Here is a 23025-nt window from a genome sequence, read left to right as displayed (position 1 = left end):
GCAGGATGTATCAGAGTTGGGAGGCAGTGAGTTGAAAAGACTGCCATTACACCAAAAGAAGTGTCCTGGTTGTGTAAAAGTCTTAGAGCCCGAGGTAGGGGTGTAGATAGAGAGGCACTGAAGTGCGCTAGAGGGGGGTGGAGTTGGGCCTACACAGTGGTGGATGGTGAGATTATCTGCGTGTTCTGGTTCCCATAGGGGTATGTCTGCCAGGGGGCGGAGGGGTTGTCCTTCTGCATGGAAGGAGTAGTTGGAAATATTAAGGGGCACGGCGGCCAGCAGTGGGCGCTGTAGTGATGTGCACAAGAAACAATTGGCGGTGTTGAGGATGTGGTTGAGAAAGATGGAGTTGTCTTCAATGAGCTGTAACCAAGAGTAGGAGGAATAAGATGAAGAGGCGCCGTCAAAAGTTTGGATAATGACTTTTTCAGAATGTCCAATATCTGATGCAACTTGAGAGATCTGGGAGTGAGAGGGAACGTACTCTTGAGAGATATGAAGGGTACCGTGGGGGGTCAAGGACCCCCCATAATAAACTGAGGCTGTGACCCCGGCGGCCCATTGAGAGTCCCAGGGATCTGGGATTGATAAGGAGAATGAGCTATTGGGATATTTCATGAAACGGTTGGAGGAGTAATACTGTGGGTACCGGGAGTTACCCATGTAGTGAATGGCACAAGACCATTAGGGGCATCCCCCGTAGGTGTCTGGCCATCGCCTGCAATAGGCTTGTCTTTGGTCATAGAGGAAGCAGAGGTAGGGAGAATAAGGGTAGCTGTTAGTGAACACTTCAGTGGAGGGAGGAAAGTGGAGGTATAAAGGCTCAGAGCAGCTTTTCAGAGGGCAGTCTGATGTGGCAATGAGGGCAGTAACTTTTGTTTGATGCTGTGTGTAAGTCTGTCTGACTTTGAATCACCATACAAAGGAGGCTGGGGTGGCGGGGAAGACAATAGGAATGAGGAAAAAAAAGCGAGAGAGCAGTAAAGGAGGAAAAAGTCATGATTCGGGTATGGATGGCAAAGGGGGTGCACGGGAGATGCGGAGCTTCAAGGGATCAGAGGGATGAGGCGTGGTAGAGTAGACAGCATCTTGGGCTGTATCTGAAGGACTCTGGATTGTGACTGATGGGTCTTGGGTGTCCAGAGAAGGTGGGTCCTGGGTATTTGGTTTCAACCTGGAGATATGAATCTAAGGGGTGACAGAGTTATCAGGCAGTAAGAGCTTGGTGGCCAAGGGGGTGCAGAGAATAACTGGGTGTGGACCTTCCCATTTCGGGGTGAGAGAGGGCCGATCCTCTGGTGGCTTATAAAACACTAGTTGGCCAGGCTCTAAGACAGGAGGATTTTGGGAGGTGGATGGATCAGGAAGGAGCCAATCCTGATATTTCCACAATTCAGTGCGGAGGAGAGAGAGTAGTGGAAGGGCTATATTGGGAGGAATTGGTCCTTTGTGGGAAGGGAGCCCCGGGGGTAGAATCGGGTGGCCGTACATGATCTCAAAGGGCGACAAGAAGGAAGGTTTCTTTGGGAGGGCCCGAATGCGGAGTAGAGCTAAGGGAAGTAAGCGAACCCAGTCAAGGTGTAGTTCTAGAGATAGTTTGGTCAGGATGCTCTTTAGAGTCCTATTGGCTCTTTCTACTTTTCCCAAAGCCTGTGGTCGATAAGGACAATGTAAATGCCAGGGGAGCGAGAGCGACTTGGAGAGGTTCTGGATAATTGGGCAGTGAACTCAGGGCCATTATCTGATTGGAGGGAAGTGGGCATCCCGAACCTAGGAAAGATCTGGGTGAGGAGGATAGAGGCAACCGCGGACGCTCGTTTGTTAGTGGTGGGGAAGGCTTCGACCCATCCTGAAAATGTATCTACTAACACGAGTAGGTATCTGGTATGCCGTACAGGGGGCATGTTAGTGAAGTCTATTGCCAATCTGCAGCGGGGACATTGCCCCTTGCTTGATGAGCCGGGAAGGGTCGGGTCTTGAGGGGGGTATTAGGGTTAGTGTGTTGGCAGATGGTGCACTTGCAGGTGATTTGGTTAAGTAGGGTTTTGTCTTCAGGAGAGAGAGAAAAAAAGGATTGTAAAAAATGGATCAAGGATTGGGGGCTGGGATGGAACAGATTGTGTAAGAAGTGGAAGAGAGACTCTTTGTCCTGGGAACAGAGGGTGTCTTGTGATAAGGCTAAAACTGCAAGGGCAGACGGGTTGTTGTCTGGTGTGTCTTCTGATAGGGCAACTGACCGGGCTACTCTGTCGGCTTTGTTGTTACCTCTTGCAATGGGGGAGTCATCCTTTTGATGTGATTTGCAGTGGACTATGCCTAGTCTGTGTGGGAGTTGTGAAGCCTCTAGAAGTTTAGTAATTAAGGCTGAATTAGTGATGGAATTTCCTTTTGTGGTGAGGAGGCCTCGTTCTTTCCATACTGCTGCATGGGACAAGAGAATGTGGAATACGTATTTGGAGTCAGTGTACAGTGTGAGAGACGTGTCCCGGGCCAGAGTGCAAGCTCTGGTGGCTGCAATGAGTTCGGCCTGTTGATTGGTTGTACGGGGGGGTAGGGCTCGTGCCTCGATGACGTCTCGGAGGGAGACTACTGCGTATCCTGCGTAGTGGGTGCCCTCATGTTTAAAGGAGGACCCATCAGTAAACCAGATGAGGTCGGAGTGTGAGAAGGCTCCTTCGGAGATCGTGGAGTGGCATGGAAGGAAGTTGTGAAGGGCTTCCAGGCAATCATGCGAGGGAGCATGAGGAGAGTAGGGTAGAGGAAGAAGAGTGGCCAGATTCAAGGGTTGGCAGGGGAGGAAAGAAATGTCTGGATTTGGGAGGAAAGAGGACAGTAAGGTCAGGAGTCTGGAGGGAGGGAGAGTCTGTAAACTTTTGTAGGTTAAGAGATCTTATAGGTGATGTGGGGACAGAATGGTAAGGGGCACCCCAAATGTTAATTTATGAGCTTCTTTCTGCAAGAGCTGCCCACTGGCTAATGCCCATAGGCAGGGGGCCCATCCCTGAACTGTGGGGTCTAATTGCTTGGAGAGATAAACTACTGGGGCAAAGGATGGGCCATAATATTGGCCTAGGACTCCTAGAGCTTGACTGGACCTCTCATGAATGTGTAATGAGAAGGGCTTCAACAAATCAGGAAGACGGAGGGCTGGGGCTTCCACAACGGCTTGACGGAGCTTAATGAAGGAGTGTCGGGGTGAGGAGGATAATGGTTCTTCAGGGGGGCCCTTGCTGAGGTTGTATAGGGGTCTTGCCAACAGGGAGAAGTTAGGGATCCATGCTCTAAAATACCCAGCCAGGCCTGGAAAGGAAAGGATTTCTGTCTTGGTTTTGGGAATGGGCAGGTCAGAGAGGAGTCATTTTCTGTCTAAGGTAATGGACTTTCTTTGTTGAGACAGAAGGAATCCGAGGTAAGTGACAGAAGGGGAAGAGATTTGAGCTTTGACAGGGGATATCCGGTAACCTCTGGAAGCTAGAAGGTTAAGTAGGGAGGCAGTGTCAAGTTGAGACTGTTCCCATGAGGGACTGCAGAGTAGAAGATCGTCTACGTATTGTAATAAGGTGGACTCGGAGTGATCATGATGAAACTGTTTGAGGTCTTGAGCTAGGACCTGTCCAAAAATATGGGGACTATCTTGGAAGCCTTGTGGCAAAACTGTCCAAGTGAGTTAGTTGTTCAGAATGTCTTGTGTATGGGTCCATCCAGGTGAAGGCGAAAAAATCTTGGGAGGAGGGGTCCAGAGGGATAGAAAAAAATGTATCCTTGAGATCTGGGACTGAGAAGTGGGATGCTGAGGCAGGGATCTGCGATAAAAGGGTGTATGGATTTGAAACTAAGGGATGGATAGGGACAACGGCCATGTTGATGAGGTGAAGGTCTTGGACAAAGCGGAAAGATCTGTTGGTTTTTTTAACAGCTAATATGGGGGTATTAAATGGGGAGTGAGTGGGTCTGAGGTAAGTTTTGTTTAAGAGATCTTGAATGATGGGTTGGAGGCCTATGAGGGCTGAAGTGGTTAGGGGGTATTGGGCTTGACAGATATACTGAGAGGGGTCACGTAATTTGATAGAGGCAGGAGGACATAGAACCACGGAGGGGCTTGAGATGTCCCAAACTTTGGGATTTACGGGGTGTATGAGGGTGGAACCAGAGCTTTCATTGGGTAGAGGGGGGTCATCGGCTGTGAGGGCCATCAGAAAGGGTGTACTGGGGGCTGTGGGGGTGGATATAGTTATGGAAATGTGGAGGAGAGAAAGGATCTCCCGTCCTAGTAAAGGGATGGGACACTGGGGCATAACCAGGAAGGAGTGGGAGAAAGGTATAGGATTGTCTTGGATTGTGCATAAAAGGGGGGGGGTTTAATGGGAAAATCTGTTTACCTCCTACCCCGACTATAGGAGTAATGGCAGGCATGGTAGGGCCCCGGTATTCTCGCAAGACTGAGAAGGTGGCTCCTGTATCTAGGAGGAAGGAGATGGGGAGACCGTCTACTATTAAAGTAACCCTGGGCTCCTCTTTGGTGATGGAAATGGTCGGGCGAGAAGCCCCCGGGCCCCGTCAATCTTCTTCTGCCAGCCCCACTACGGCGGGCTTAGGATGGGGGTTGTTCATCCAGCCTCCCCTTTGGGTGGCTGGACAATCAGACCCCCAGTGGCCCTTTTTGTGGCATCTGGGGCATGGGGTGGTAGGAGATCTGGGGGAGGGGCATGCCCTTGACCAATGTCCTTCTTTTCCACACTTGAAACAAGCTCCTGGGGGGGGGCTTGTTTGTAGAAGGGCGCCCAGGTTGTGGTTTTATCAGCTGGGCCAACATTTGGAAATTGGCCTGATCAGCCTTTTGTTTACGGCATTCTTTCTCCTCCTCCCGATTATGGAAGACTTTAAGGGCCACTGTTAGGATCTCAGTCTGTGGGGTAGCGGGGCCCTGTTCTAACTTTTTGAGTTTAGCTTTAAGAATGTTGGGGTAGCTTTGAGCTAGAAAGTATGTCATAAGGACATGTCTTCCATCAGGTGTTTCTGGGTCTAGGCTGGTATACTGTAATAGGGCTTGAGTGAGTCTATCTAAGAACTCAGAGGGAGTTTCCTCCCTCCTTTGAATAATGTCTTGGAGCTTTTGAAAATTGACTACTTTACGAGCTGCCTTTTTCAGACCTGCTATTAAGCAGGAGGCGAAAATATCTCGAGAGCAAAGACCCACGGTGGTGTTATAATCCCAGTGTGGGTCTTGTTTGGGGACAGCGGTGGGGCCAGGGGGATAGGTGGGGTCAGTTCTGTGGGTTTTGGTAGCGTGCATTTGGGTGAAGTCCCAAACTCGTCTACAATCTTCAGGGAGGAGGGTATTGGCCAGGAGCATGAAAATGTCATGATGTATGAGGCTGTAAGACTGGAGGGTCCATTGAAACTCCCTGATGTATGTCATGGGATCAGTGGAAAAGGAACCTAGGCATTTCTCAAGTTGGGCTAAATCTCCTAAGGAGGAATGGACGTGAATGTGCACGATGCCTTCGGATACTGCTACCTCCCGGAGGGGGGCGATAATTTTGGGAGGCCCTCGGGACCGAGTCTGAGGGGGACTGAAGGGTTCTGGCTCAGTCTGTGGGAGGGAAACAGGTGATGGGGGCAAAGACATGATAATTTTGGGAGGCCCTCGGGACCGAGTCTAAGGGGGCAAAGACAGAGGAGGCTCCTGGGACTTAGTTAGAGGGGGGCTGAAAGGCCCAGGCTCGATCTGCGGGAGGGGGGAAGGTGAGGGGGATAGAGGTGGAGGGGGTGAGGTGGGGGAGGAGATGGTGGTGGAGGAAGGAGAGGAGGGGGAAGGGAGAGGACGGGAGGCTTCTGTGGGGGAGGAGGTGGAGGCAGCGGTGGCGGTGACGGCGGAAGAGGGCAGAGGGGTTGTAGGAGGGGGAGGGGCCGAAGGGGGAAGCCTGTATGGTGGAGGCTCGTTGGCTGGGTCAAAGGTAATCAAAGAGGGACTGGGAGTGTGGGGAGGAGAGGGAGATGGCTTGCAGGCCAGGAGAACTTGGGGCGGGGAACAGGTGGTGCAGAGGCTGGGATTTTGAGCTAGGAGGCGAAAAGCTTCAATATAGGGAATCTCCTTCCATTTTTTCAGGCACTGGCAGTAGTTAAAAAGATCGCGAGTGATGTTAGGATCAAGAGTTCCCCCTGCGGGCCATTGGTTGTTATTGTCTAGGGGGTATGTCGGCCAATCTTGGGAGCAGTATTTACGGAGAAGTTTTGGTTTTATATCAGGTGTCAGGGAGAGGGTAGCTAGATGCTTGAGCAGGCATTCAAGAGGTGAACTTTCAGGGAGGGATGAGGAGGCTCCCATGGCTGAAGGACAGAGAAGGAGACAAACAGGGGAAGACGAACGGAGATCCTCGGACTGGAAGCAGACAGCAAGGAGACAAAGGGCGTCCCCGATGATCCTTGGTGGTCTGCAGAAACTCGTATATGAGTCGGAATTTCTTAGGAAGTGTGGGTCGTCACCCAGACTTCTCTAAGAAGGCAGAGTGCTGGAGTCACGAGGAACCTAGTAATAGGAATTTTCGGCGGATGGAATGGAAGGAGGAGGGGGGGAAAGGGAGCGTTCTCATCTGCAAAGGAGTCACCTCGTTTATGGCTGTTGGAGGAAGGGCCTGAGGGTTGGCTGCAGCCGTGAAGGCCTGAGGCAGGGATTTATGGCTGTTGGAGGGGGGGCCTGAGGGTCGGCTGCAGCCGTGAAGGCCTGAGGCGGGGAGAGTTCCCTCTTCATCCCCGAGCGTCAGGGCCTTGCTGGACGATCACGGTCAATGGCGCTGTGATAGCTCAGGGGAGAGTGGCCCACCCCGGGGAAATTTTGCTTAAAAAGTTTCGGCACTAATGGAAGGAGCGGTGAGTGCGTTTATGACTGTCGGAGGAGGGGCCTGAGGGTCCGCTGCAGCCGTGAAGGCCTGAGGAGGGGAGAGTTCCCTCCTCGTCCCCGAGCGTCAGGGCCTTGCCGGACGATCACGGTCAATGGCACTGCAATAGCTCGGGGAAGAGTGGCTCAGTCCGGGGGAAATCTTACCTAAAGGCCAGAGAGGAGTGGTGAGTATGATGAGCCAGCGCCGGAAAAAGAGGACAAGGGCAAGCTGCTGCTGGTGTTGCGGGGAAGATGGGGCCCAGTTGGGGTGTCCCATCTCCCAGGTTTTGGCACCAATGAAAGGAAGGAGCGACACATAGCAGCAATTCACCGGAGAATTCCGCTTTATTCAGGAGAGGTGCTGGGTTATATAGGAAGGGGCATGGGGTGATTGTGGTGGTACTTCTATGGGGCTGGTGGCTGTTGGCTAGGTGCTGGGATTGGGAGGGGGGAGAGAGGTGATTGGGCTTCAGGTGGTGCCGGCGGGAACTGAGGACCTGGAAGAGAAGCTGGAAGTTCGCCATCTTACGGTTGGGGGCCCTTCACCCTTGCTATCCCTGGGTGACCTGGATGTGAGCTGGCTTCTACCTACACAGTCAGCTTGGTCAGTCTGGGTGCCGGAGGCGGAGTGTGGTCAGGGGAGGGGCTGGGCTCTGCACACTCGGGAATCCTCATAGAACTGGACTGAAACAACCCTCATTCCTTTACATCGAGCTAACTGGCCAGGTTTTCAAGCAGAATCCCAGCTTCACGGCTGCCTCGCTGTTCTCTCAGGCTGTCCACGAAACCCTCTCAATGCATCTTTTTTCATTACTCACTTATGAACAGCTGCTGACTGAAGATGCCCCTTTGGGGATCATAGAGAGTTAAAGAGAGGGATGTAGGGTTGTGCAATATTCTTTAACGTTCGGAATACAGTAAGTAACAGAGAACTTCCAATTCAGGAAGGGGGGATTCCCCTGACACAGGGCCATGGTGCTCAGGGCAGGCCAACTCCCTCATCAAGGGTAGGACTGGCAGAGCTAGAGCTCTGGCATTCCCCACACCCTTGTAAGGCTATCTGTTTATGGTCGTGCAACCACAGAGGCGCGGATGATTAAACATCTCTAAGGAGCCTAATAGAAGACAATGACATCTGTTAGGTACCTAGGGGGAAGGGAGAGGAAAAGGCCCGTGGGCTGGGGATAGTTTACGCACCATTAAACTAGGGTTGGGAATGGAAGGGAGTGCGAGGCAGAACATCAGTTAGGCCTGAGCACATGGGAGTATTTCCCAGTGATATACAGGATGGGCTCTGTGTTGTTCAGACCAGGGTAGAAAAGTAAGATGGCAACTCATACAATGCAGGAGAAACAGGAATCAGCATTTATGAAGCACCTATTGTATACCAAGAACCAACCCCTTTGCTTCCACGTGATTTTTTTTCATGTGTTAGAAGAAACTCATAAAATGGTCATTTTTAAAAATTTCCATTTTATGTGAAGAAATGGATCCTCAGTAACCTTAAAGCTTATTCTTTCAAAGCCAGGAAATGCTGGAACTTTCAGATCCAAATCTGGTTAAACCCAAGATCAAGAATTTCCCACTTTGGATAATTTTAAAAATGTTATTATAATAATAAGGCTATTAGTATTATAATATTAAGGCTGTGAATGAAGAGGTAAATCATTACCTATAAAACTTATGCAAATATTTTTCTCTAAGTGGGGATAAATTTTGCCTCTGTGCTTCCTGGAATGGAAGTAGAGGGAAATGAGTAAAAATACTTTGCAGAATTGATGAGGCCTGTAAGCTTAAAGTGTTTATGTCTGCTACTACCATCTTTAGACTTTACATATATAGCTTTTCAACAGAACAAATAGACAGATCCATATGGTCCCTTTGTCTAGAGAGACACTTTTATTCCAACCCTAATTCTTTAGGGCCCACTGCAAATTCCACCTCCTAAGGGTAGCCTTCCTGGATTGTTTCAGTCTTGGGGATATCTCCCAGTTGTGTACCTCACAAATGTTTTCCAGTTTTACTGAGATACAACTGACATACAGCACTGTATACGTTTAAGGTGTACAGCATAAGGGCTTGACTTAAGTATATTGTGAAATGATTTCCACAATAATATTTGTTAACATCCATTATCTCATATAGATACAAAAAAAATTTTTTTCCTTGTGATGAGAACTTTAAGGAGATACTGTCTTAGCAATGTTCAAATATACCATGCAGCAGTGTAACTATAGTCATCATATTATACATTATCTCTTCAGTACTTTATTTTATAAAGTACCTTTTGATCATCTTCAGCCAATTCCCACACCCTCTGCCTCTGGTAACCATAAATCTGATCTCTTTTCTATGAATTTTTTTTTTAAGATTCCAAATGTAAGTGAGATTATACAGTATTTGTTTTCCTCTGTCTTATTTCACTTAGCATAATATCTTCAAGGTCATCCATGTTGTTGCAAATGGCAGGATTTTCTTTTTGTTTAATGGCTGATTAATATATATCCCATAATTTCTTCATCCATCCATGGATATGTCCATCAAGACACAATAGTCTTGGCTATTCTAAATATTACTGCAATGAACATGGGTGTGTAGCTGTTTCTTTGACATAGGGTTTTCATTTCCTTTAGGTATATAACCAGAAGTGGGATTGCTGGGTCATTTGGTAGTTCTATTTTCAGTTGTTTGAGGAACCTCCATACTGTTTTCCATTGCGGCTGCACCAGTATACATTCAGCAGTGCACAAGGTTTCCTTTTCTCCACAGCCTCACCATCATTTGTTGATTCTTGTCTTTTGGATGTTGGCCATCCTAACATGTGGGAGGTGCTGTCTTATTACGGTTTTGATTTTTCCAATATTAGTGATGTTTAGTATCTTTTCATGTCTATGTTGGCCATTTGAATGCCTTCCTTGGAAAAAAATGTCTATTTGGGTCCTTTGCCCATATTTTAATTGGATTATTTGGTTTTTTTTGCTATTGAGTTGTATGAATTCTTTATATAGTTTGGATATTAACCCTTTATTGGATGTATGATGTGCAAATTTTTTTCTCATTCTGTAAGTTGTCTTATTGTGTTATTTCTTTTGCTGTGCATAAGCTTTTTAATTTGATATAATCTTACTTGTTTATTTTTAATATCTAAGAAATCATTTCTAAAACCCATCTCAAGGAGCTTTTTTCCTATGTTTTCTTCTAGGAGTTTTTCCTTTGTGTTCTTGTAGGACTCTTATGGTTTCAGATCTTACATTTAAGTACTTAATCCATCTTGAGTTAATTTTTGTGAATGGTGGAAGATAGGGGTCTAGTTTCAGTGTTTTACAAGTGAATATCCAATTTTCCCAGCACCATTATTGAAGAGACTGTCTTTTCTCCATTTAGGATTCTTGGCTCCCTGGTCAGTATTAGTTGACTGTATATGCCTGGGCTTATTTCTGTGCACCATTTCTATTCTGTTGTTCTATGTGTCTGTTTTGATGCTAGTGTCATACTGTTTTGTTTACTATAGCTTTAACATAAAGCTTAAAATCAGAAAGTGTGCTTCCTTCTGCTTTGTTCTTTCTCAGGATTGCTTTGCCTATTTGGAATCTTTCGCGGTTCCATATATTTTAGGACTGCATAAATAATGTTATTTGAATCTTGATAGGGATTGCACTGGTTTTATAGATGGCTTTGGGATGCATGAACATTTCAACAATATTAATTTTTCTAATCCATGAACATACCCTTTCTATTTGTGCATTCTTTGATTTCTTTCATCAATGTTTCATACATTTCTGTGTAGAGATCTTTCACTTCCTTGGTTAAACTTACTCCTAACTATTTATTGTTTTTGATGTCATTGTAAATAAGAGTATTTTCTTTATTTTTCAGACAATTAGTTGTTAGTTTATAGAAACACTACTGAATTTTGTATGTTAATTTTGTATATTTCAACTTTACTAAATTTGTTGATCTAAAAGGTTTTGGTGCAGTCTTCAGGATTTTCTACATATAAAATCATGCTATCTGCAAAGAAAATTTTAGTTTTTCCTTGCTGATTCTGATGCCTTTAACTTCTTTTTTTCTTACCTGATTACTCTGGCTAGGACACCCAATACTATGTTGAATAGGAGTGGTGAGGCTGGGCACTCTTGTCCTATTCCTTATCTTAGGGAAAAAGTTTTCAAACTTTCACCGCTAAGTATGATATTAGCTATGGGCTTGTCATATACAGCTTTTATTATGTCAAGGCACATTCCTTCTATACCCAGAGTTTTATCATGAACAGATGTCAAATTTTATCAAATATTTTCTCTGCATCTATTGAGATGATCACATGACTTTTTGCTTTCCTTTATTAATGTCATGTACCACCTTATTGATTTGCATATTTTGAATCATTTTTACATCCTAGGGATAATCCTACTTGTTCATGGCAAATTATCCTATTATGTGCTGCTGGAATCAGTTTGCTGGTATTTTACTGAGAATCTATATTCATGAGGGATATCAGCCAACAGTTTTCTTACAGTACCTTTTCTGGCTTTGGCATCAGGGTAAATAATGCTGGTTTTGTAAAATGGTTGGGAGTGTTCCCTCCTATTTGATTTTTTTTTTTGAAGATTAGAAGATTTGGCATTAATTGCTTTTTTAACTGAAGTATAGCTGGTGTACATTCTATTACTTTCAGGTGTACAACATAGTAATTCAACATTTATATACATTATGGAATGATTGCCTCAATAAGTGTAGTTACCATCTGTCACCATACTAATTACCACAATATTACTGACTATATTCCCTAGGTTAGACCTTGTATCCGCATGCCTTATTTATTTTATAAGTGGAAGTTTGTACCTTTTCATCTCCTTCATCTGTTTCACCCATTCCTCCTGCTCCTACGCCTCTGGTAACCACCAGTTCTCTCTGAGTCTGTTTCTGTTTTGTTTTTGTTTTTTTTTTTAGATTCCACATATAAGTGAAATCACATGGTATTTGGCTCTGTCTGACATATTTCACTTAGCATAATACCCTCTGGGTCCATCCATGTTATCACAAATGGCAAGATTTTTCTCTTTTATGGCTGAGTAATATTCCATTGTGTGTTTATGTATTACATCTTTTTTTTATCTATTCATCTATCAATAGATATGTAGGTTGTTTCCACATCTTGGCTATTGTAAATAATGCTGTAATGAACATGAGAATGCATATATCTTTTCAAATTAGTGTTTTTGTCTTCTTTATGTAAATACCCAGAAGTAAAATTACTGGGTCATATATTTCCATTTTTAATTTTTTGAGGAACCTCTGTAGTGGCTGCTTCACTTTATATCCATGCCAAGAGTATATGAAAGTTCCCTTTTCTTCACATCCTTACCAACCTTGTTATTTCTCCTTTTTGATACTAGCCATTCTGAAGGTTTGAGGTGATATCTCATTGTGGTTTTGATTTGCATTTCCCTATTTATTAGCATCTTGACCATATATTTTCATGTGTCTGTTGGCATCTGTATGTCTTTAGAAAAATGTCTTTTCAGGTCATCTGCTCATTTTTTAATTGAATTGTTTTGGGGTTTTTTGGTGAGTTGTGTGAGTTCTTTATATATTTTGGATATTAATCCCTTATTGGATATGCCACTTGCAAATACCTTTTCCCATTCAGCAGGCTGCCCTTTTGCTTTGTTGATGGTTTCCTTCACTGTGCAAAAGCCTTTTAATTAAATATAGTTCCATTTGTTTGGTTTTGCTTTTGTTGCCCTTGTTTGAGGAGACAAATCCAAAAAAAAAAACAACAAAATACAGCTAAGACTGATTTCCAAGAGTTTACCACCTATTTTTTTTTTTAGGAGTTGTATGGTTTCATGTCTTACATTTAAATCTTAAAGCCATTTTGAGTTTACTCTTCTGTGTGGTGTTAGACAGTAATCCAGTTTCATTCCCTTGCATGTAGCTGTCCAGTTTTCCAATACCATTTGTTGGAGATTCTGTCCTTTCCCATTGTATATTCTTGCCTCCTTGCGTTCTGGGCTCTCTATTCTGTTCTATTGATCTGTATGTCTGTTTTTGTGCCAGTATGATACTATTTTAATTACTGTAGTTTTGTAGTGTAATTTATAGCCAAGGAGTGTAATACCTCCAGTTTTGTTCTTTTCTAGATTGCTTTGACAATTCAGACTCTTTTGTGGTTCCATACATATTTTAGGATTATTCTGGTTCTATTAAAAATGCCACTGGCATTTTGATAGGGATTATACAGAATCTTTAGATTGCTTTGGAGAGTATGGACATTTTAACAATATTAATTGTTCCAATCCATGAGCACAGTGTATCTTTATTTGTGTCATCTTCAATTTCTTTCATCGGTGTCTTGTAGTTTTCAGAGTTTTTACCTTCTTGGTTAAATTTATTCCTAGATATTTTATTTCTCTTTCTGATAGTTCATTATTAGTATGCAAAAAATTTCTGTATATTTTGTATTCTACAACTTTACTGAATTCATTCATTCTAATATAGTTTTTCAGTAGAGTCTTTAGGATTTTTGGTATAGTCTCATGTCATCTGCAAATAGTGATAGTTCTTCCTTACCAATTTGGATGCCTCATATTTCTTGTCTGATTGCTGTGTTGACTAAACATGGGCATCCTTTTCTTGTTACTGATCTTAAAGTGAAAAGCTGAAAGATTTTCCTTTGAGTATATTAGCTGTGGGTTTGTCATACATGGCCTTACTCTGTTGCGGTATGTTCCCTCTATACCCTCTTTGTTGAGAGTTTTTATCATAAATGGACATTAAAATTTGTCAAATAATTTTTCTGTATTGAGATGATTGTGTGATTTTTATCTTTTATTAATGTGGTGTATTACATTGATTTGTGTATATTACACCATTTTTTAATCCCTGAAATAAATTCCACTTGATCATGATGCTTGATCCATTTAATGTATTGTTGAATTTGGTAATATTTAGTTAAGGATTTTTGTGTATATGGTCATCAGGGATATTGGCCTGTGATTTTTTTTTTTGCAGTATCTTGGTCTCATTTCGGTTTTGGGGTAATGCTGGCCTCATAGAATATGGAAGCATTCCTTCCTCTTCAATGTTTTGGAGCAGTTTGAGAGGGATAGGTAGTAACTCTTTAAGTGTTCTGTAGAGTTCTGTGAACCAGTCAGATCCTGGATTTTGTTTGCAAGTTTTTGATTACTGGTTCAATTTCATTACTAGTAATCAGTCTGTTCAGATTTTTTATTCCTGATTGACTCTTGGAAGATTGTATGTTTCAAGGAATTTATCCTTCTAGGTTGACAATTCATTGGTGAATTGTTTATAGTAGTCTCCTAATCCTTTGCATTTCTGTGGTAACTTTCTGATTTTATTTGAGCCCTCTTTTTTAATGAGTCTGGATAAAGGTTTATTAATTTTGTTTTCAAAGAACCAGCTCTTAGTTTAGTTTATTTTATCTGTTGTTGTTTTAGCCACTATTTTATTTATTTCCACTCTGATTGAGCTTTGTTCATCTTTTCTTAGTTCCTTTAGGTATAAGGTAAGATTGTTTAATATTTTTTGTTTCTTGAGATAGGTCTCTATTGCTATAGACATCTCTCTTAGAATTGCTTTTGTTATGCCTCATATATTTGCCTTTTTTGATTTCTTCATTGACTTACTGGTTATTTAGTAGCATGCTATTTACCTTCTATGTGTTCATGTTTTTTCCAGTTGGGCAGAACAGGTCTGCAGGAGAACATTGGGGCAGGGTGAGTAGTGAGTAGCTAGCAAGTTATGACAGGGTCAGAAAAGGCACCCAGTAGTGATGAGCTAGCTAGGCAGGGGAGCAAGAAGAATAGTGTCTCCCAGTGCTTCTGTTTCCAGATGAAGGCCCTACAGATCCAAAGGCTAGCACATATCCTAAAATTGGTCAATCTTCATTTATGGCCCAAGTGTTTTTTAAAAAAAACTGCTGCCTCTGTTTTGGGTTTCAGGGCAAGTGAGTTTGTTTGCAGGCCCTTTAAGAGCAGAGTCTCAATTTCCTATAGCCCTCAGGCTTCCCCAGAGTTATGCCCCACTGCTGTTCAAAGCCAAATATATGGAGGCTTGTCTTCCTGGTACAGGTCCACAGGGCAGGGATTCCTGATATGGGGCTTGAAACTCCTTAGGAAGGACCTCTGCATTTGTGATGTCCCTCACACCTGTGAGTTGCCATGCCAGGGATGTGGGTCTTGACCGGAGAGCATCTCTGCACATCCCACTTGTCTCACTGTGGCTTTTTCTTTTTATCTTGAGTTGTGGAAGAGCTGTTATGCTAGTCTTCAGGTCATTTATTCTCAGAATTGTTCTATATGTACTTGTAGTTTTGGTATGTCCATGGGAGGAGGTGAGGTCACGACCTTTCTGCTCTACCATCTTGATCCTATTCATCTCAATTCTTTAAATGCTTGGTAAAATTCACTAGTGGATCCATCAGGTTCTGGGAGTTTTTTTCTTGGGTGGTTTTTGATCACTAATTCAATCTTCTTACTAATAACTGATCTGTTCAGATGTTGTATTTCTTCATGATTCAGTCTTTGTAGGTGATATGTTTCTAAGAATTTCTCCATTTCTTCTAGTTTGTTGGCGTGCAGTTATTCTTAGCACATCTTATGGTCCTTTGTATTTCTGTGGTACCAGATGTAACATCTCTTTTTTCATTCATAATTTTGTTGATTTGACTCTTCTGTCCTCCTTGGTTAGTCTAGCTAAAGGTTTATCAATTTTGTTTATTTTTTCAATGAACCAACTCTCAGTTTTGTTGATTTTCTCCATTGTTTTCCTGTTTTCTAATCTTTATTATTTTCTTCCTTCTGTTAACTTTGGGCTTACTTTTTCTAGTTCTTTAAGGCATAGAGTCAGCTCATCTGATATCTTTCTGTCTCTTAATGCAGGCATTTATTGTCACGAACTTCCTTCTTAGAACTGGATTTGCTGCATCCCGTAAGTTTTGATATGTTGTGCTTCCAGTTTTGTTTGTCTCAAGATAATTTTCTATTTCACCTTTGATTTCTTCTGTGATTCCTGGGTGGTTCAGGAGAGTGCATTTTAATTTCCATGTATTCAAGCATTTTCCAGTTCTCTTGTTATTTATTTCTACCTTCATATCATTTTGGTTAGGGAGATACTCAGCATGTCTGTCTTCTTGAGGTTCCTACGTATTATTTTGTTACCTAACATTATATAATCTATCCTAAATATGGTATGTGCACTTGAGGTGCCTGTTAGGTCCATTTGGTCTACAGTGTTCAAATGTGCTCTTTCCTAATTGATTCTCTGTATGATCTGTTCATTATTGTAAGTGGGATATTTAAGTCCCCAACCATTAATGTATTGCTGTTTATTTCTTTTTTTAGTTCTGTTTTTTACTTTATAAATTAAGGTGCTCTCTTGTAGTGTACATAAATGATCATTATGTCTTCTTGAAGGATTGATGCCTTTATCATTATATAATGACCTTCTTAACTATAAAAATGGTAAAAGAGACAAAGTCTGTTTTGTTTGATATGTTTTTGTCATCACTTGCTTGGAATATCTTCATCCCTCTCCCTTTACTCTTAGTCGTGCATCTTTAAAGCTAAAGTGAGTCTCTTATAGGCAGTATAATGCTGGATCTTGTTTTTTGTTTTTCAATCCATTTAGCCATTCCATGTCTTTTGATTGTAAATGGATTAAATTCCCCATTTAAAGTAATTGTTGACAGGTAAGCCCTCATTATTGCCATTTTGTTGTCTGTTTTGTAGATCTATTGTTCCTTGACCTTTATCCTGCTCTTTTCCTGTGTTTTGAAGACTTTTGGTGTCAGCACTTGACAGTCACTTGATTATCGTGTTCTATTGTGTACTTACTGCAGGTTTTATCCTTATGTAACCAGGAAGTTTACATGTCTTAAAATTGTAACACCTTGTTTTAAACTGATAACATCAATAGCATTCCTATATTTTACACTTCTCCTCATATTATAGGTTATTATGTTACATGATTATTGCAGTTTTGATTATTTTTAGATTTTTAAACTAGAGTTGTAAGTGAATTATGCACCACCATTACTATATTACAGAATCTATGTCTGATTTTTTTTTTGCTTTTACCAGTGACTTTTATGCTACCTTTGTATATTTTTATAATGTTAATTAGCATCCTTCATTTCCACTTAAAGTGCTCCCTTTAGCATTTCTCTTAAGGTAGCCCTCGTGGTGATGAATTCCTTCAACTTTTGTTTGTTCAGGAAAGTCATTATCTCTTCATTTTTGCGTAACAGCTTTGCTGGATATAGAATTCATGGTTGACAGTTTCTTTTTCTTTCAGTATTTTGAATATATCATCCCACCTCTCCTGAGATGAAAGTTTCTGCTGAAATCCACCTACATACAGTCAGTCTTATGAGGGCGCCCTTTTATGTAACTTCTCTCTTGCTGCTTTCAAAATTCTTCATCTTTGACTTTTGATAATTGTAATGTGTCTCATATAGCCCTATTTGGGGTTGCTTAAGCCACATGGACCTGCATGTCCATTTCTCTCCATATGTTTGGGAAGTTTCAGCCATTCTTGCTTTAAATATTCTTTCTGTCCCTTTCTTGAGTGTGTCCTATTAGTCTTTTCAGCTTTCTTTACTCCTTTTTTTCTTTCTGGTTCTCTGACTAGATAATTTTAAGTGTACTGTCTTCTATATCATTGATTCTTCTGTTCAAGTCTGCTGTTGAAGCTCAGATCTCCATTTCTTTAGGGTCAGTATCTTTTGGTGGTGTTATGTTGACCTTTTTCTTGTGTGCATGATCTTTGATTCCTTATGTTGGTATCTGTGCATTTGAGTAAGTGGTTTACTCTTCCCAAATTTAACAGTTCATTTGGGTAGAGACAATTCTCTACCAACCACTTGTCATGGTTTTCTGCATGTGTTGTTTTGCAATATCCGTGGGCAGATGGAGCTTTCCATCAGGGTCTGATTGAACTAGGTTGCAAATCAGTTTTTTTTTTTGCTTTGGCAGGGCCCTGTATACACTGCAAGGCTGGGGATGCTCTTATTTGGAGGTCATATTAGGCAGAACTACATACTAAATTCCCTGAACTCATAAGCTACCATCCTCTGCAGATGAGTTGGGCTGCACAGATTCTCAGGAGCTCTGGTTCGGTTTCCTCGTCTGCTTGGTCTGGAAGCTGTAGTCAGCTTGAATTGGGCTACACATTAGCTCCCCTGCCTGGTTAGGTTGCAGAACAGACCCTAGGGCCAGCAAGGATGTTTTCTGGAAATCAGATCAGACAGACCTACATACTAAGCTCCCTGGACACATGGGCCACCATCTTGGTTCCACAGACACAGAGATGGTGGCTGTTTTCTCTGTTTAAGTGCTGCTGTAATCAGAGCTACCAAGATTCCAAGGAGCTCTGGTTAGGGTTTCTGCTTAGCAGGGCTTGGGGCTGTATTCAGGAGTTAGCAGCGAGAGCCACAGAGTGGGCTCCAAGGCCAACAAGTCTCTTTATTTGGGGAGCTAATCAGGTGGACCTGTGCATCCGAATCTCTGGCCAGGTGGAGTTGCTGGCTCATTACTGCAGATGGGTACAGCTGCTGGCCAGGCTGCCAGTTCTGGCAGGACCAGGAGCTACACTCACTCCCCTGTCTGGGCAGGGTGCTAACCAGGAACTCTAACCAGAGCTCCTTGGAATCCTCCAGGAGCCCAGGCTCAAGGTCTGGCAGGTCCCAACTCAGGCAGCCCTGTACCTGCCAAGTTCTCTGGTAGACTGTGCCACCATCTCGGCTCTGTAGATGAGGGAAGCTGCTGGCTGGACTTCTCTTGGGCACTGCACGTAGGAACTCAATCTGCCAAAGTGCTAATTGTAAGCCCCTCCCTCTCAGTCATGATGTGATCCTAGAAATGAAGCCCCACAGATGTTCCTGTGATCCCTGGGAGATGAGACAGGAGTATGGGATCCCAAGAAGTGACCCACAGTGCTGGGGGACCCAAAGTCCCCCTGGCTTCATTTTTTCCACTGTCGGCTCAGAGGGGAGCTCTCTGAGGTTCTGAGCCCCCTGGGGTGGGGCAGTGTGGCCGGTGCTGCTCCCCTTCCCCTGGGAATGCAGTCTGTATCAGTGGTGCCTTGCCCATGAGTAGTTGTTGTTCTTGTGATGGGCAACAAAATCAGGAACTGCCTATGTCACTGTCTTGGTGATGCCCCTCTGTCCCCACAGTTCTCCATCCTTTGTGGCTGGGTGTTTCCTGATGGCAGTGAGATCATCTCATCCTTCTGACGTTTCTCCTATAAGGTTTAGTAAAAATGGACGGCTCACTCACTGCTTTTAGGAAGTTTTGTTTTCTTTCCCTCTTGGAGGCCTGATGCCAGCAAGTGAGTGTAATTTCAGTGTGAATAGAGCGTGAACTAAGTCCTTAATGAAATTTTAATCTTTCAAAGAATGCTACAAGGGAAGCTCGATGAGTAAACAGGCCATGAAGGGAAAGTAGCATTCTCAAAATCACTCAGACTGTATGTTGTGGGAACCTCTGTGCCCTGGCCCATCCAACTTGGACTTTACTAAATGCTCCTTGGGTCAATGCATTTATGTTCTTTACTGGGCTTTTTAAGCCTTTATCCATCTTTGCTCAAATGCCAGTCTTACAAGAGTCCTTACCTGACCACTTAACCTAAAATGGTAGTGTCAGGAGTCTGCTTGTTCATGGACTGGACCTTCTCTAGAATTTAAGCTCTGTGAGGGCGGGGGTTACCTCCATATTCACTGCAATATCCCTTGTGCCTGAAAACATTATATGCTCCAAAAAATATTATCAGGGGCATAAAATTAAGTATGTCTTAGAGAGCCATGTGGCTAAATTTATGATTCCTGTGTAGTATATCAGCAGCCTTACATCTTTGTTAGAAATGCAAAGTCCCACCCTAGACCTTGTGAGTCAGGATTTCTGGGGTGGGGCCCAGGAACCTGGTTTTTAGCAAGGCCTCCAGGTGATTCTGGTGCATGCTCAAGCCTGAGAGCCACTGGTCGAGCTGTGCTTCCCAATCTTGAATTATACTAGAATGCAGATTGATTCATGAAAGCAGGGTGCCTGTATTTCTAACAAACTGTAGGTGGCGCTCATGCTGCCGTTCACTAATTTACTAAGCGAATCTGTGGGCACCGAAGGAGCTGTAAAAATGACCGATGCTGGTTCCACCCTTAGGCGTTCTTATTTAATTGGTCTGGGGTGCAGCTGGACTGGTCTTTTTAAAAGCTCCTCAGGAAATTCTCTGCAGTTAAGGCTGAGCGCCACTGGCTGTGTGGACAGGTGACACACTGCATTCTCTGGGCCAGGGCACACACAGGTCTCATGTCTAAACTCTTAGTGTTCTGTGGGAAATTAAGAAAATGAGGCCTACAGGGAGACAAACTGTAAGCAACAAGGGAAACTAAATCCCTGGGCCGGCTTGCAAACCAGGATGTGCAAACACAACCACTCGATACAAGGATTTGATGATGCTCAATCAATGCAGAAACCAATGATGAGTTTGTCCTAAACTCCTAAGGATGAACAAATGTTCCAGGTGTTACATTAGCTGACCAGGTTAATTAAAAACGACTTCAATAATTAGTTTTGTATGTTTAGGTTCTTTGTTACTAGAGCAGATGCTTTTCATGGAAGGGACAAAAACTCCTAAATGAAACATCTTCTGGTTTCACTGCCCCTCCTCTGAACTTGTGTTCTAAAAAATGCATCATGTCTTCAGAGGGTTCTCTAGATTTAAAACAAATCACCCTTCCAGCATACACAGCCCCCGATATGTAGGGTCATACCTTGAGACGAAGAGACATAAAAGCAGTGTTTTGCTTTGTCTTTGGTTCTATTAACATGCCCAGTGGGACTTCTTAAAGAGAGTTGATATTTATTAGAATGTTTTAAGAATGCTGCCCAAAATGAACAGTGAGGAGAAATACCTGTCCTAATAGATTTTTTAAAGGACTATGAATGAAAGTATCATGAATGTAACAAGACACGGGAAGAGTCTCAATCATAATATAAATTAGTCATGGGGCTGAAAGTACAGCATAGAGAATATAGTCAGTAGTTCCGTAACATATTTCTGTGTTGACAGTAACTTCCCTAGTTGGGGTGAGCAACTAATAATGTAGCTAAGTGTTGAATCCTATGTTGTATACTTGAAAAAAGTATATAGTTTTTAATTGACATATAGTTGATATGCAATGTTATATCAAAAATGAAAAGAACAGGAAGTGGGATGTGACCATGCATCTATCACGGACTCTTCCTGCAGTCTCAGGCTGTGCTTCTCTCTACTTCCCAGATGCTCCATTTCATCATCCCAGGCTGTGGTGAGGGTCATGATGGTTGAACAGGGAACTTCTGGGAGGCATTACACAGAAAATTGTTACAACACCACATTGGATGAGCTGGAGGGGTGACATGATCATACCCTTTTTCTGGGGAAGAGTCCCTCATATCTCCCTTGCAACTCAAGAAGACCAGGTTTGTATTACTGATCCTCTCCTCCCTATCATAGCTGATTGTTCTACACTGTGGACACAGTTTAAACCTGGCCAATCCACTTCTTTCCCCAGAAAATTGGAATAAAGTGACAGAGTCTGGCAGTCTTGTGGCACTTTAATGGCATCAATCTAGAGCAGTGCTCTGCAATAGAATTTTCTCAGGTGATGGAAAGGTTCTATAGCTTTCACTGTCCAATACAGTGGCTACTAACCACATGTGGATATTGAGTGCCTGGAATGTGGCCAGTGTGACTGAGGACAGAATTTTTTATTTTAAATTTAATGGTTAGTTCGAATTATCTATTGTATTGGACCAGGCAGCTCTAGAGCCCAGTTTTATTGCCTTTGGCTTCTACTAAAGAAATACCTCAACAGATCCTCTTTGGGTATTTCTTTTGCCAAGTTTTGGCTGTTCAACTATTGCATCAACTTCATGCAAGACCCCAGGAGCTTTGTATAAATCCCCAAATTTATTTCAGCTAGCCAAAAGCAGCTTAGTGTATTAATTATTCAAGTTAGAAGCTTAAATACCATTGTTTTGTGGAGGGATGTTTACCACATTAAAAACCATACAGATATGAAGATGCTGGATTTAGCATTAGCCTAGGGATCTGGAAAATCAGAGCTCTCATGCCCCACCTTTTCCTTGGGTGAGATGTGAGAAGCTATATAATCACTCTGAGCCTCATAATTATAAACTTGCTTATAAAAACTAGACTATGACTACACTGTCATTAAAGACATATATGATAAAAATCAACATGATTTTCTCAGATTTGGTCTAGAAGACACACGGAAGCTTCATTGTGAAGCTGGACCAGATTTGGATCAAAGGTTAACTAACAAAGTCCTGCTGGCTGCACAGCAGGTGGGCATTCTTTGACATTCATGGACCTCATCTGCTTGTGGGTGACCTTGAGCCATTTCTCCACACCATGAGCTTTGTTTCCTCCAGTCATAAATAGTAAGATTCATGGGTACTTTACCACTTAAATGTTGCAACCATTGTCACATAATAGCTCATACAGTCCTCCCAACAAGCTTGTGAGGTAATGTCCTTGTCTTACCATCACTGTTATTCCTTTGCAGATGGGACACCAAGGCTCAGAGAGATGAAGCCAGTTGACTCAGATCCACTGTTAATAAGCAGAAAAGGCAGAATTCACAACCGGGTCTTCTGCCTCTAAATCCAACACTTAGAGAAGAACATCTGCATCTGCTTTAAAATTTTATGGAGACAGATGAAATCCCATATGCTTAATACTTCGAGAAAAAAATGTGAAGCAAATAAAGTTTGCATTTTAAGAGATGAGAAGGGCAAGAGTGTCATTCTTTTTTGGGTCCGGATTTTGAGGTATGATCTTGAAAGTTCAGTGCTTGGATGATACCTACTGTGTGAAAATGTACCAACAGTTCTGGGGAAAGATGGAGAGCAGACTTTACATGCAGCCTAGATTACTGTTGTTCTATGCTTAATTATAGTCAATTCTTCTGGCATTTAGCTGGTCTATAGCTCGCACTAAATCCTTACAACAGGCCAACATGGTCAATGCTATCATCAGTTAATATAAAAAAGTTTTGATATAGAAAGGGTAAACAACTCTCCCTGTAGCTCAGAAACAAAAGTTAGCCAAGCCAAAATTCA

General features: G+C 42.8%; 1 long non-coding RNA gene across 2 annotated transcripts in view; it reads left to right on the top strand.

Moving 5' to 3' along the window:
* The window catches only part of LOC118973706 (uncharacterized), a 517996-nt gene extending 495318 nt beyond the window's left edge, over positions 1-22678 (top strand). For both annotated transcript variants that reach the window (XR_012126596.1, XR_005063193.2), the window contains 2 exons: positions 21179-21360; positions 22470-22678. This is a non-coding gene — a long non-coding RNA (uncharacterized lncRNA). The remainder of the gene's footprint in view (positions 1-21178; positions 21361-22469) is intronic.
* The last annotated feature ends 347 nt before the right edge of the window (positions 22679-23025 follow it).

This window comes from Manis javanica, chromosome 17 (assembly GCF_040802235.1).
Source record: "Manis javanica isolate MJ-LG chromosome 17, MJ_LKY, whole genome shotgun sequence".
In the NCBI taxonomy this organism is placed as follows: Eukaryota; Metazoa; Chordata; class Mammalia; order Pholidota; family Manidae; genus Manis; species Manis javanica.
Note: the sequence above shows the minus strand (reverse complement) of the source record. Positions and strands in the feature narration are given on the sequence as shown.